Source organism: Procambarus clarkii, chromosome 7, assembly GCF_040958095.1.
Source record: "Procambarus clarkii isolate CNS0578487 chromosome 7, FALCON_Pclarkii_2.0, whole genome shotgun sequence".
Classification (NCBI taxonomy): domain Eukaryota; kingdom Metazoa; phylum Arthropoda; class Malacostraca; order Decapoda; family Cambaridae; genus Procambarus; species Procambarus clarkii.
Window position 1 is genome coordinate 2,391,197 of NC_091156.1, and position 14,812 is coordinate 2,406,008.

Consider the following 14,812-nt stretch of genomic DNA (forward strand, 5'->3'; position numbering starts at 1 on the left):
CAATATTTACGTCGTAAAATCTGAGCCCAATGCCCCTGTTGCCCTACCACCAAGCTTGTGTACATTCTTCACCCTTCCTTCCTTCCTTCCTTCCTTCCTTCCTTCCTTCCTTCCTTCCTTCCTTCCTTCCTTCCTTCCTTCCTTCCTTCCTTCCTTCCCGCAGTTTTCACCACTCGCCCTCTCTCCCTTTTTCATCTTCCTATTTTATTCCATTCCACTTCTCTTCCTGTGCTTCACCCCTCGTTCGACCTCCCTTCCCCCTTCCTTTTTTCCCACCTTCGTTCCCACTTTCGTTCCCTCCCCCTCCTTTCCCCCATTTCCCTCCTACCTAACGTTTATTAATTTACATACTTGCATATACTAACTCTTCTTTAGCCAACTAAACTACGTCAAAGGTTACATTGTTTCTCCAAACTATATTGCCTCAGATATTCTAGCCTGATACGAGACACATAACAGCTAATCGAAGAACCAGAATATAAAAAATTATGATCAAAGCAACACAAAACGCCCACCAGACAATGTGACATTGTTGTTGTTGTTAGGATGAGGTTGGCCTATGACAGAGGAAACAGCTGCAGGTTCACTTGGGTGCATTTACTTACCTCACAATTCAGCAAAAGATGTGCGTCATTTGACAAACAGCTTTGTGAACGATACGATCATTAGCACCTGATGCTGACCTAACAACACCACTGACTATACCAACAACAGAAACAATTCCAACAACAATAACAATGACTCAGAATGTTAGATTCTGTATAAATTATTTGTTCAAGGAATGTTTACAAGTTTCCGTGAGACCTTGGGGAGGGGGGGAGGTGGTAACACCTGTGCTTCCACGAACCCCTGGTGCGCTGTCCCTGGGTGTGTAGTGCGCGGTCCCTTGGGTGTATAGTGAGGGGTCTCTGTGTTGACTTTACACCCCGGGAGGTTGGTGTAAGATCACGCTTGATGCGCTTGTTACGGCACTTATTTTCGTGTGGTAAACTGAGATTCAGATGCGTCTGTGTGGCGAAGCAAAACTCCCAATGTTATCTGTGCACAGCAAGACTCTAATGCTTCTCTGTGGCACTGCAAGATTCGCACCAAGTTGTTTAGCCTCATTCTGTGGACATTCGTGTCTCGTCTCCGGCTTCGACGACCCGAGGCGCCTACCCTGCCTACCTTAACACAAGGTAGGGATCAACAGCGAGGCCGACGCCAAACAAAGAAAATGCGGACACGTTTGTGGGATTGAAGGGAAATGGATGTGTTCACTTAGGGATTAGTAAGCGTCTCTGTGGGGATTGGGGAGGTTGTTGCTGGGGGAGGGTGTGAACAATGTGAGCAACGACGTGAGGGGAATTAGTTTGGGTGTGTTTAACTATACGTGCTTTCTAGGAATGAGCTTCAGCTCATGGACGCCATCTTTTAACCATTAATCGAATGCATGATGTATGCTGCTCTGACTTTCAGGCTTGGACGATAGATAAATGTGTACCTGAGAGGTAGGAGCCTCGGGGTGGAGGTCTGGCGAATTAGAGTGTCAACGTTGGCCAAGTTTACCCTTTTATATGTTGTTGTATTTATGTAAAACAAAGATTTGTGGATGATTGTTACGTCGACCACTACTTCACCTCCACTGACGACCACCACCACTACACTACTATTACTACTTCAAATATCAAATCCAAATATAAACTGAGAATCATCTCTTAAGGCGAGAAGTTGCAACAACAACATCAAGGCTGCTCTTAAGAAGTTAATGAAAAAGCTGATAAAATGCTAAAGAAAAATGCTCTAGAATTACACAAATTTAATTTGGCTCTATTAACAGAGGGAGAGAGAGAGAGAGAAACTATTTGGGTAATGTTTACCATGAGTTATGGAAGAGAAAGCTATAAGCCTACTAACAGTAGTCAGAAGTTGTCAACTCCTGCACCCACATGTGAAAAAAAGGGGAGACTTAAGCGAACCAAATGTTATGTGTGAAATCAATAGACTTTCTCATCTCAGGAGTCTGAAAATCTGTTTCATGATATCCTCAAAATGCATCCGGAGTCTGCCAGTGCAGACTGCTTATCACATGCCTCTGTATGACTAACCATCCTGTGTGATGGGGATATTTTAGCATCACCTAGTTAGCTTTTTTTTGACACTGTACTCCACTTCATATAGTCTAGGGTAGCTGCACTTTTGCAGATGTACCTCATGTACTAATAAAAAAAAAATCTGCAACACCAAGAGAAGGGTGCATACTCAAGATGGGAGGGAACTCGTGCTTTATATAAGGTTTTGCAGCCCCTACTGTCAAGAAGTTGTGACAGGTGCTGTAGGGCTGTTAATTTCCTGGTTACCTTTGGGGCTAGGGTTACACAAGTAGCTCTTTATCGTCATAGAACAATAAAACATGCTCAGTTTGTCAGTTTCATCTCCGAGCTCAAGGGTTTTTCTACCCATTTGTAAGCCTGTCAGAAAAGGTAGAATATGCAGTCTTTATCATCATCGCCTATGTTCTCTCTCTCTCTCTCTCTCTCTCTCTCTCTCTCTCTCTCTCTCTCTCTCTCTCTCTCTCTCTCTCTCTCTCTCTCTCTCTCTCTCTCTCTCTCTCTCTCCCCCCCCCCCCTCTCTCTCTCCCTCTCTCTCTCCCCCCTCTCTCTCCCCCTTCCTATCACACTACCTCCTCCCTCTACCATACCCCCCCCCCTCTCTCTCGGCATCTAAGTCTGGGAAGGAATGAGGGTAGCCTTCATGAGGACATATCTTGTCATCTCGTCAGATCAACTCCAACTCGAACATTTTCGTCGATCCTTCAACCTTTGGCAATTATGTGTTATCTGTCTCGAGGAGTCATTAGGGAAAACCTTCCCTGTTGACGTTGCCTTTATTAAAATGACATTGACGATGGATAGATGAGTAGATGGATTGTTAGGCGAATAAAGGGATCGATTAGTAATTGGCTACATAGATGGATAGATGAATAAGGGGATGAAAATGTCAATAAAAGAATAGGAGAAGGGATGGATGCATTGATTAGTAGATAGTTAGAAGGATGGGTTCATCGATAAGGAATGTATGGAGGACTGTTTAAACAGAGATGGATCGGTGAATATATGAATTAGTGAACTGACGGATAGGGGTAGGTGGGCTGGCCAAGATGGATTAACCCATAGATGGATAGTTAGTCAATAGGCAAGTGAGTAGACTGTCAATGAACAAACAGGCAGTCAGTCGATGGCGATAAATCGGTCGTTCGTCGAAGGTAAACAGTCAGATAAATATCCATTCAATCGTTCAGCCAATTAGCATAGTCAGTGAGTCAGTAATCGTTCAGTCTCTCGATCGGTCACCCAAATCGTGTAGTTCGTACTGAGTTGGCTAGACATTATCAGTCAGTCAGTCATGCTGGCTTGCTCAACATGTTCCTCACACCAACATCAGCTTTAACCATTCGCCTAAAACGACGTCATGTCAATCTACGTCACTCACTGGGACCAATGGCGTGTCACTGACGTGGGTGGTGGCGGGGCTGACGAAAGAAAGGGATTAGTATATAACTAAATAATGGTGAAGGAAACAATAAAGGAAAGAATGTAGGAAAGACAGATTGTTCCATGAATCGGTTATCTCTCTGGATAGATGAGATCAGGTCAGCTATGCAGCGGGTTTTTAGATAAGAAAGACGTAGATAAATGGATAGAGAGAGAGAGAGAGAGAGAGAGAGAGAGAGAGAGAGAGAGAGAGAGAGAGGAGGATTGAACTTCAGCTCCTGGATCAGTCTTATTATTTTTTTTTTAGCTTTCTGTAACTCTTGTGTATAATTCCTGCCATCAGAGACATAAATTGTGGATCATTTTATTGTTTTTGAGACAGGAAGCCTAATAGGTTTGTCGAGGTACTCCCCTATATTTTGCACTTATTACGGGCTATTGTACATCTGTGGGTGTGTGCGTGGGTGTGTGGGCTGTGTGTGTGTGTGTGTCGCGTGGCATTGCATTATATTATACAGTGTTGTAAATCCTGGTGAGACACCTGACTTGTTCTACCAGTCAGGTTTAGGAGCAATAAAAGGCTGAGTAAAGATGCTCAAAGAGGCGAATTTCATATGCCTGTAGACCAACATGGAACCTAAGAGCTGAGGGATAGCAAGCCCTTATTCAGGTGAGGAGTCTGGTATTGTGTGTTTCGAGGGGGGGGGGTGATGGTGGAGGTTTATGGAAGGGGGGGTGATGGTGGAGGTTGGGGGGGGGGAGGGGGTGATGTTAGGGGGGGGGGTCGGAGTCCTCGTGGGTGGGCCCGGACACCCCTCTACTACCATTCCACCCTTCATAAAAAAACTGAAAATAGAATGAGAAAAGATGGGGATAGGAAAAGTGAAGAAGAAAGAGAGCAACGGAGAGGGAGAGGAGGAGACGTTAGATTAAAATAAGAAGACGGGTTAAGAGAGGGGTAAGATAGAGAAATAAGAGGTCAAGTAAACAGAGAGAAGTGAGAGAGAGCAAGGAAATAGAGAAGTGAGAAAGAGGAATCAGAAGGGACAGAGAGGGAGAGAAGAGGATAAGAGACGGATGGAAGGGAACAGAGAATGACAATAATAATACCAGACCTTCTTTTTGGTGTGCCTCTGTTTCTGGTGCTGGTTGAGGGGGGGGGGGGAGAGGCATAGATGAAGGGAAGTTTAGAAGTGGGAAATACAGTGAGAGTTATGAAAGCAGGCGGGCTGTCCGCCATGCTGACACGATGAGTGGGTGTTGGCAGCTAAGCTAAGCTTGCTCTCTCTTGTCAGGGAGCTGTGAGTGTGTGTGAGAGGTCCTTCACATGTGTTTCACCATATATGGGTGTCTATAGATGAATACTGTGTAGCATTCATATATACACACTCCGATGATTCCGATGATTCCACTGGTTCTAAGGTTCCCATGCTTCCACTTCCACCAAAGAGCCAGAGCTCAACCCCCGCAAGCACAACTAGGGAAGTACTGGTGGGAAGAGACGTGCTGGTGGGGGTGCTGGACGGGGTAGCGGTTCTCGTCGGGGTAGAGGACGAGGTGGGGGTGCTTGTCGGGGTGGTGATGCTTGACGGGTAGTGGACGGGATGGGGGGTGCTGATCAGGGGGAGGGGGTGGGGAAGGGAGGTGTTCTCCCGAGAGGGGTTCCCACGGGGCTCTGCACACCCCCACTTGTTATGGTAACAACTGAGCTGGTAATTACTACCGCCTGCTCCTAATTACCAGATGATAGTGTAAATGTTAATCAATTAAAGCTGATGTTTGAGAAATGGCTGACGTGTTCAGGTGGTCAGATCCCTCTCCCTCAATGCATAGTTTTTTATTTAGTAGAGAAAGTGGAGAAATATTGGTGAGGGAATATAATTCGAAATGGAGAATATAGAGTGAGTTATGCAGACGAGAAGTCACAATAACGTGGCTGAAATATGTTGACCAAACCACACACTAGAAAGTGAAAGGACGACGACGTTTCGGTCCGTCCTGGACCATTTTCAAGTCGATTGACCATTCAAAATCGACTTGAGAATTGTCCAGGACGGATTGAAACGTCGTCGTCCCTTCACTTTCTAGTGTGTGGTTTGGTCAACATAGTGAGTTATGATAGCAGGCGGGTTGTCCGCCTTGCAGACACGTTGGGTGTGTGTGCTTGGTAATGTTTGAATGATGCATTAGGGGGCGTGATTGCCCTCCAGTGTATTCAAGCTCTTGGACCACTAGCGGGGCAACTCCTCTTGGAGTAGTATTTTTAGCATTGGGTCTTCTAACATTTCGATCGTATTCAGCATCCCGGTGACTTGCTGTTGTGTTGTGATGTTCATTGTTGGTGACCAGATCCCACCCCCACACCCCACCCCAATCCTCTCAAGGATAGTGTTGTGGCGACCAGATCCCCTCCCTCACCATCTCACGGGTAGTGTTGTAGCGACCAGATCTCTCAACCCCATCCCCCCACCACCCCCACCCCCTGCCTGTCTACCCCATAACTTAGTCTGGCTGTCCGTATTTCTTCCTCACATTCCGTATTCTTCCCAGTCATCTCCTATTCCTGTCTCACATTCTAAGTCCCTCTCCCACTTTCCTGATCCCTCACACCTGTGGCTGAGAGTTTAATAACTCGCTACACTGCATGTTATTTGACAGATCTCTAACCTTATACATGGAGATCTGTATACATAACCTTATATATATATATATGTGTGTGTGTGTGTTGTGCATAAATGGACTGTAATAATGAACTTGGGTATAAAATAACCTAGAAAAACAAGAACATTCCCCATTCATCTTATAGAGTTACAAGTCCTTTGCCCAAAGAGCCTTCACATTTCTCCACATAACCTACAGTTCTTCACTACATAACCCTCTCTGTGTCCTTATAATGCTTTCCCTATACACTCACACTCCTTCATCCTTTCCTCATTACCTCCCCTTCCATTGTTTACCCATTCCTTCCCACATTTGCCCTTTTCCCAGGGAAGGTGTGCGGAGGTAGTGTGTTAGGCAGGATGTGGGTGAGGAGAGTGGGTGTGTTCCCACCAGGGGGTCTGGTCAGGGACACCCGCACACACACCCACATTCTCATATGCCGCCCTCCCAACCCCACCCACTCTCTCCCACCCTCTCTACCCGCACTCCTCTTCCCACCCTCCCACCCTTTTCCCGACAAGGGCAATAAAATAAATAAATGGACCAATCAGAATACTAATGATAAGAATCAAAGGATTAATAATAGGTTATCCGCCTATTATCTGACCTGATCCGTCAAACTATTGGTGCTTGCTGCTCGGAGCCTGACCTCGACACCACAACCCGGTTGAGCTGGAACATCTTGAAGGAAGATATCCGTCCCATGTGTAAAATATCTATGAACGTCTTGATGTGGTATCTTTATAACTGAAGGCAGGATAAGGTAAACCTAACCTTCTTGTATTTCTGTCGATGGTAAATCCTGCACGCAGGAGTTAACTGCAGATTTGGAAACCATTGGGCACAAAATAATGCACTGAGAAAAGGGGATCATGTAATGGAAGTTGGTATAATAGGGGGTATAATAAATACAATTTATAATAATATAATTGGTATTATATAATATTATAGATGTCCCTCTCCCCCCGCCATTAAATCTGTATACCTAAACCCTTAAATATTTTTTAAGTCATTCAGGAGTGTTTTACCGACTGTTCGTCGTCTCATGCGGCTACTCCTCCTCACCTGTTTATGTCTTGTCATCCTACATTTACAACTAAGGTTGTAGGTAGCTTTACCCCTAAAATTACCAAGAGCTTAGCTTACCTGAAGTCTGTTCTGAGAGTTGTTCTACTCCCAAGCCCAGCTTGGGGGCCATGTTTGTAGTGTCACAACTTGATCTAAAAAGCTGTTGCTTGGAGCAGCCCGCAGTACTTCGTTCTTCTGGCTTTCTGCCTTTTCAGTATATTAGTATTTTCTCACATCTCTGTGGTTCATCTGTCTCTCTAATGCCCAAGTTAGACCTCGCTCAATGTTGCTTTGCTGTCTGAAAGATAGCCAAAGATAGACACATATAATGGAATGTATAAACATCAGAGAACATATAATGACATCATCATATAATGTATAAACATCAGAGGTCCGCGGTTGTTCAACGTCCTCCCAGCAAGCATAAGAAATATTGCCGGAACAACCGTGGACATCTTCAAGAGGAAACTAGATTTATTCCTCCAAGGAGTGCCGGACCAACCGGGCTGTGGTGGGTATGTGGGCCTGCGGGCCGCTCCAAGCAACAGCCTAGTGGACCAAACTCTCACAAGTCAAGCCTGGCCTCAGGCCGGACTTGGGGAGTAGAATAACTCCTAGAACCCCATCAACCAGGTATCAACCAGGTATATATGTCTTGGTAGTGTCCACTATGTCATAGTGGACATATTTCACAGATTAAAAAATCTCTATTTGCAAAATAGCTTTTAATAAAAAAAAGGGTAGAAGTCAACTTTAAATTGGCAACTGGTGAGTACTGCACGAAGCTCTCTGCAACCTGAGCCTCAGCGGGTCTACATATTTACAGTTGTTTGTACGTGCATCTGTCAACATTTGCTGCTGTTAGTGTAAGCTAGGGCGGGGTGGGTGGGGCGGGAGTGGCACGGCTGCGATCGTGTTACCTCCTTAAAACAGACATTGCTTCATGAGAAGTGCCAGATAGTGCCACTGTCCCATGGGGTGAGGCCTGAGTGCCACTGAAGCATTGGTGGCAGTGGAGAGTACCATTGCATGAGTGCCATTTGATCATGGGGGTTGTATACGAGAGTGCTATTGGATCATGGATGGTTCCTGATCAAGAGTGATGCCTAAGAGTGCCACTGAAACATTCATCATAACATTCTCCAGCTGACCTGGTTCAGAGCCCTGGATATGAACACAAAACATCTATTAATAAAGGTGATAAAAGCATTTGTATCCAACACAGCTGATGATATACAGCAAGAGAAGAACACAAAGGATTCCCCAAGGGTGGAGGGGAAGAATAGGTGTACCAGGTGTGTGGAGAGGTCGTAGATGTACCAGGTGTGTAGAGAGGTTGTAGGTGTACCAGATGTGGAGAGGTTGTAGCATGCAGGAATATGAGACGGAGGACAAATGCTTCAAGGTTGGGAGGCTCGTTTGAGGTCGGCACCACTTCTGAACCGAAGGGGCCTTGTCAAGAATTATTATTGCAACGATAAGATTCCCTTTCCGGAGATTCTATTCCACGGTGAGATATTCTCGAGGCTCTGGGTGGCAATCAGTTGGGGTCACAGTCATGTACAGGCTTATATAATGTTTTGATCTATTGGTAATTTTTCCTGATTCGGTTTGGTTCGAATTCACTTGGTCGAACTTGTTACTCAACCTGTCATTCTTGTTTCCAGTTATAATGTGTTCTCTTTTCCCATTTTTTCTCAATTTGAAGAGGTTATCCTTGTCCACCTTATCTATTCCCCTAAGAAGGAAAATGTTGTGATGATATCCCCTCTGTTCCTGGTTTCGTCTAGGGTTGTGAGATTGAATTCCATTAATTTATCCTCATAGCTTAACCCTCTTAGCTCGGGCACTAATCTTGTTGCAAATCTTTGTACTTTTTCAATTTATGTTTTGTGTTTCAGAAAGTGCAGTGATCATGGTGGTGGTGTATTAATTACTGTGTGATGTGGTGAAAATGCCATGGTTGAGTTGGTATAGTTGTGTTGTGTTATATCAAGTTGTGGTACTGATCTGGTGCCTTGGATATGGTGGGGGTATGTGGAGGGTTTTGGGGGTGAGGGGATGAGGGTTGGCCTTGCCCTCCACTTCCCCTCCCATTGCCACGTACACTTATATAAATGTGCACCATCTGGACACGTTCCCCTCCCTCCAGGTGCTCGAATTTTACAACCACGTTGACGAAGGTGTTTCACCGCAACACTGCTGCTCAGGCCTTCCCTAGCACTCACTCTCCTCACCTTGAGTTACCTTGAAGTGTTTCCGGGGCTTAGCGTCCTCGCAGTCCGGTCGTCGACCAGGCCTCCTGGTCGAGGCCTCTCGCCAGCATTCTCACACATCGCCGCCATTGTTACGTGAACAGTACCCGCTCATCCACAGCCACAACTGGCAACATACGGGGTACTAAAATGCACGACCCAAAGCCACCCACCTAACCTAACAGACCTACACATAGAAAACATTATTTTTTTTGCTACTTTTCATAGTACCCTTTATTTTGTGCGTTGGGGATAATAGCGTCCAAAATGCAGTGTATTATTGGAGAGGATGGGTTGCAGCCCCCTCTCCGTCGCTCCCTCCCCGTCACCATCCTCCTCAACACAGTTACCAATAAAGAAAAATTAAACTGTGTTAGTAAGGAACTAGAGCAGACACTAAAGTGCTCCGCCCCACACTGAAGACATATGACTGGAACACAAAGTCATACAAGATATAAAGGGAAAAAAGATTTACATGAGAATAATCAAAATAAAATCCTTTGATCATTATTGTATCTACTTTCAAGTGAAAGTATAGATACAAGAGGAGGAAGGTATAGGTTCAGCAGCCCGGTGGCCATCACCAATACCCCAGCGAGCATAAGAAATATTGTCAGAACAACCGTGGACATCTTCAAGAGAAAACTAGATCATTTTCTTCAAGGAGTGCCGGACCAACTTCTCCATTTTCTCCAAGGAGTGTGGTGGATATGTGGGCCTGCGGGCCGCTCCAAGCAACAGCCTGGTGGACCAAACTCTCACAAGTCGTCGACCGTAGCACAACAACACAGTCGTCGACCGTAGCACAACAACACAGACGTCGACCGTAGCACAACAACACAGACGTCGACCGTAGCACAACAACACAGTCATCGACCGTAGCACAACAACACAGTCGTCGACCGTAGCACAACAACACAGTCGTCGACCGTAGCACAACAACACAGTCGTCGACCGTAGCACAACAACACAGACGTCGACCGTAGCACAACAACACAGACGTCGACCGTAGCACAACAACACAGTCATCGACCGTAGCACAACAACACAGTCGTCGACCGTAGCACAACACAGTCGTCGACCGTAGCACAACAACACAGTCGTCGACCGTAGCACAACAACACAGACGTCGACCGTAGCACAACACAGTCGTCGACCGTAGCACAACACAGTCGTCGACCGTAGCACAACAACACAGACGTCGACCGTAGCACAACAACACAGACGTCGACCGTAGCACAACAACACAGTCGTCGACCGTAGCACAACAACACAGTCGTCGACCGTAGCACAACAACACAGACGTCGACCGTAGCACAACACAGTCGTCGACCGTAGCACAACACAGTCGTCGACCGTAGCACAACAACACAGACGTCGACCGTAGCACAACAACACAGACGTCGACCGTAGCACAACACAGTCGTCGACCAAAGCACAACAACACAGTCGTCGACCGTAGCACAACAACACAGTCATCGACCGTAGCACAACAACACAGTCGTCGACCGTAGCACAACAACACAGTCGTCGACCGTAGCACAACACAGTCGTCGACCGTAGCACAACACAGTCGTCGACCGTAGCACAACAACACAGACGTCGACCGTAGCACAACAACACAGACGTCGACCGTAGCACAACACAGTCGTCGACCAAAGCACAACAACACAGTCGTCGACCGTAGCACAACAACACAGTCATCGACCGTAGCACAACAACACAGTCGTCGACCGTAGCACAACAACACAGTCGTCGACCGTAGCACAACAACACAGTCGTCGACCATAGCACAACAACACAGTCGTCGACCGTAGCACAACAACACAACCGTCGACCATAGCACAACAACACAGCCGTCGACCATAGCACAACAACACAGTCGTCGACCGTAGCACAACAACACAGTCGTCAACCATAGCACAACAACACAGTCGTGTTTGGACACAGAAGTGTCCAAACGAATCACTAGCCTGTGTACGATAGTGTCGGTGATATTTTGGGGTTAAAACGCTTCGTAATATTCGTTATACACACCGAATTTTTCACCATCTTTGTTGACTTGATGTGATTGAAGTGCTTCAACACCGGTGAGTGTTATTGTGTGGCCCCAGTGTGATGCCGCCGTGCTGACGTCACTAGCGGCTGATAGTGACGTCATCGACCCAAAAAGGCTCACTTGAGTCTTGGGGAAGTGTGCGCCCTCGCTGAGGAAGGTGGGGCGGGTCTCAGCCGGATACTGTGTGTATGAGAGAGAGAGAGAGAGAGAGAGAGAGAGAGAGAGAGAGAGAGAGAGAGAGAGAGAGAGAGAGAGAGGGAGAGAGAGAGAAGATAGAGAGAGAGAGAGAGAGAGGAGATAGAGAGAGGGAGAGAGAGAGAAGATAGAGAGAGAGAGAGAGAAAGAGAGAGAGAGAGAGAGAGAGAGAGAGAGAGAGAGAGAGAGAGAGAGAGAGAGAGAGAGAGTGAGAGTGAGAGAGAGGGGGAGGAGATAGAGAGAGAGAGAGAGAGAGAGAGAGAGAGAGAGAGAGAGAGAGAGAGAGAGAGAGAGAGAGAGAGAGAGAGAGAGAGAGAGAGAGAGAGAGAGATTGACATTGACATTGATTGGTTGATCGATTGATTTTAATGAAAGGAAAAACTAAAATAAAATCCCCCCTAACTATTTGTACACATGAAAGTGTAGCACAGTTGTGGGGCCGGGGTTGGGGGGATGGGGGGGGGGGTTATGGGGAGGGTGGAAGGTTATGGGGGAGAGGGGAGGGTGGCGGGTGGGCGTGAAGGCACAGTTGTTCAACTATCCTGAAACACATTTAGTAATAGCCAAGTTGCGCTTGTAATTTGAATTCAGCAAATTAGGTGCAACGAACAGATGGAGCCAGGTCATGGAGTCTGTCTGGGCGGGGGGGGGAGTCCTGGGGAGGGGGTCCTCGGGGAGTGTGGGGGGGGGGGGAGAGGAGGGGAGAGAAACAGCGAAGGTCATCTCAGTTAGCGGTCATTACACAGGGACAATGTGGTGAAGACGGCGGTGGTTGTGTGTGTGTGTGTGTGTGTGTGTGTGTGTGTGTGTGTGTGTGTGTGTGTGTGTGTGTGTGTGTGTGTGTGAAGCCTCAATGTGCTTCTCTTCTCTTTCTTTCGTGTCATTCATTTTCTTCGGTACTAAATTATCATCAGTCCTCATTCACCTCTGTTCCTCTTTCTCTCACTTTTATCATCATTAATCATCTTCCCTTCCTTCATTCATTAGTATTGTCCTCTGATTATTCTCATGTCAGTCTTGACTATAACCTCCCTCTTGTGTTCTTGTGTTCAGAAGGCGTGTGACTCGAGATAACGTTGGTAGTGTAGGGAAGCTCACACTTGCTCTGTGTGTAGTGCAGTTGGCATGCGACTGAGGGAAGGTCAACAGGCTGAAAAGTAACGTATTAGGCTGAAACTGCAAAATATTTGCAGCACAACAACATACAACACACCACCACCGACACCACCACAACATACATCACACCACCACCACAAGACCAACACACCACCACAACAACACACACCACACACACCACACCACCACCACCACAACAACACACACCACACCACCACCACCACAACATACACCACCACCACCGTGCCAGAGGTCTGTGCCGTGGCACCTAAGGTGCTGGTATCTCACTTGCCGCCGCAGCTTACGTCAGCTCGTATATCTTGGCGCGATCCCTCGGGTGCCTCTCACCCTAGACCATCTAAAACCCGCAGTCTTCAGATCGGAGACGTCCTGAAGACTATCAGTAAGTACCCTGGAGCTCGGTAACTGTTGTGGCTTGTATCCTGAGGAAGGTCAGTCGTTGACCTACTCTAGGGGAACCTCGACGTCGTATCCCCACAATATGAAACCATGTACTCTTTACCACTGGTGTAGAGTCAGCAGACATTAAACGCCACTAGCTAAGGAAGCAGTGCGTGCCCCCAGTTATTCCAGGGCCGTGATGTCCTTTCGTACTCTGTAAATTGCACACTTTTATCACCTTGGTGATTGATACCTGCTTGATGGGGTTCTGGGAGTTCTTCTACTCCCCAAGCACGCCCCAAGGCAATGCTTGACTTGTGAGAGTCAAGCTACTTGGGCTACTTCCTCTTCCATTCTGTTCCTCAGTTCACTCGTCGATCTCTCTATGCTACAGATTTCATTGTCCCCAACTGGGTTCCTCTCCTTCCCTTGAATATATCATTCCAACTAAACTTCCATTATTTAATCACTTGGTCCCTTCGAACCTCCTCCGATGTTTTCTGAACCCCCCATCACCCCCACCTCCTCCTCCACCAGTCCGCCAAGGTCGCACCCCCACTGGTGACCCCCTCCCCTCCCCCCTCACCATGTGCTCATGCGAGGATGTCAACAAACTGGCGTCAGTTGCACCAAGTGACTCACGGTACATGTACCTTGTCTGCTCACTCACTCATAAGACCACTGTCGACGGCTGTGTTGTTGTGCTATGGTCGACGACTGTGTTGTTGTGCTACGGTCGACGACTGTGTTGTTGTGCTATGGTCGACGACTGTGTTGTTGTGCTACGGTCGACGACTGTGTTGTTGTGCTATGGTCGACGACTGTGTTGTGCAACGGTCGTCGACTGTGTTGTGCTACAGTCGACGACTGTGTTGTTGTGCTACGGTCGACGACTGTGTTGTTGTGCTATGGTCGACGACTGTGTTGTTGTGCTACGGTCGACGACTGTGTTGTTGTGCTATGGTCGACGACTGTGTTGTGCAACGGTCGTCGACTGTGTTGTGCTACAGTCGACGACTGTGTTGTTGTGCTATGGTCGACGGCTGTATTGTCGTGCTACGGTCGACGACTGTGTTGTGCTACGGTCGATGGCTGTGTTGTTGTGCTACGGTCGACGACTGTGTTGCTATGCTATGGTCGACGGCTGTGTTGTCGACCGTAGCCTGGTGGACCAAGCAACAGCCTGGTGAACCAAGCTCTCACAAGTCAAGCCTGGCCTTGGGCCGGGCTTGGGGAGTAGAACACCCAGAACGCCATCTAGCAGGTGTATTGTTGTGTTACGGTCAACGGCTGCACTGTAGTGCTGCTACACCAGGAAAGCACTCGTGGATTCCAGGAAAACACTCGCAAACACCAGAGAAAGAATCAAGGGCACTAAATCCCACTTGGATCCGCTGAATCATGCACATGAAGCATTTCTGAGTCACCCCGGCCTGCGCACAACTAATCCCCAAAGTATTTTTTTCTCACAAATTTGTTAAATATATTTTTGCATGTTGAATGTTTTTTCTTGTTGTCAAGACGTGAGGATCCTTTTTACTCGCGCGCTGGCTGGAACATATCTTTTGGGGGTGATGAGCTCC

At 47.2% G+C, this 14,812-nt stretch overlaps 1 protein-coding gene and 1 long non-coding RNA gene across 2 annotated transcripts in view; one reads left to right on the forward strand and one right to left on the reverse strand.

Annotated features, from left to right (window-relative positions):
• The window catches only part of LOC123761329 (rho guanine nucleotide exchange factor 10), a 335,115-nt gene that overhangs the window by 224,753 nt on the left and 95,550 nt on the right, over nt 1–14,812 (forward strand). The gene's annotated exons all lie outside the window — the stretch shown is intronic.
• The window catches only part of LOC138356261 (uncharacterized), a 127,603-nt gene that overhangs the window by 38,239 nt on the left and 74,552 nt on the right, over nt 1–14,812 (reverse strand). The window contains exon 2 of the long non-coding RNA XR_011224338.1: nt 7,281–7,500. This is a non-coding gene — a long non-coding RNA (uncharacterized lncRNA). The remainder of the gene's footprint in view (nt 1–7,280; nt 7,501–14,812) is intronic.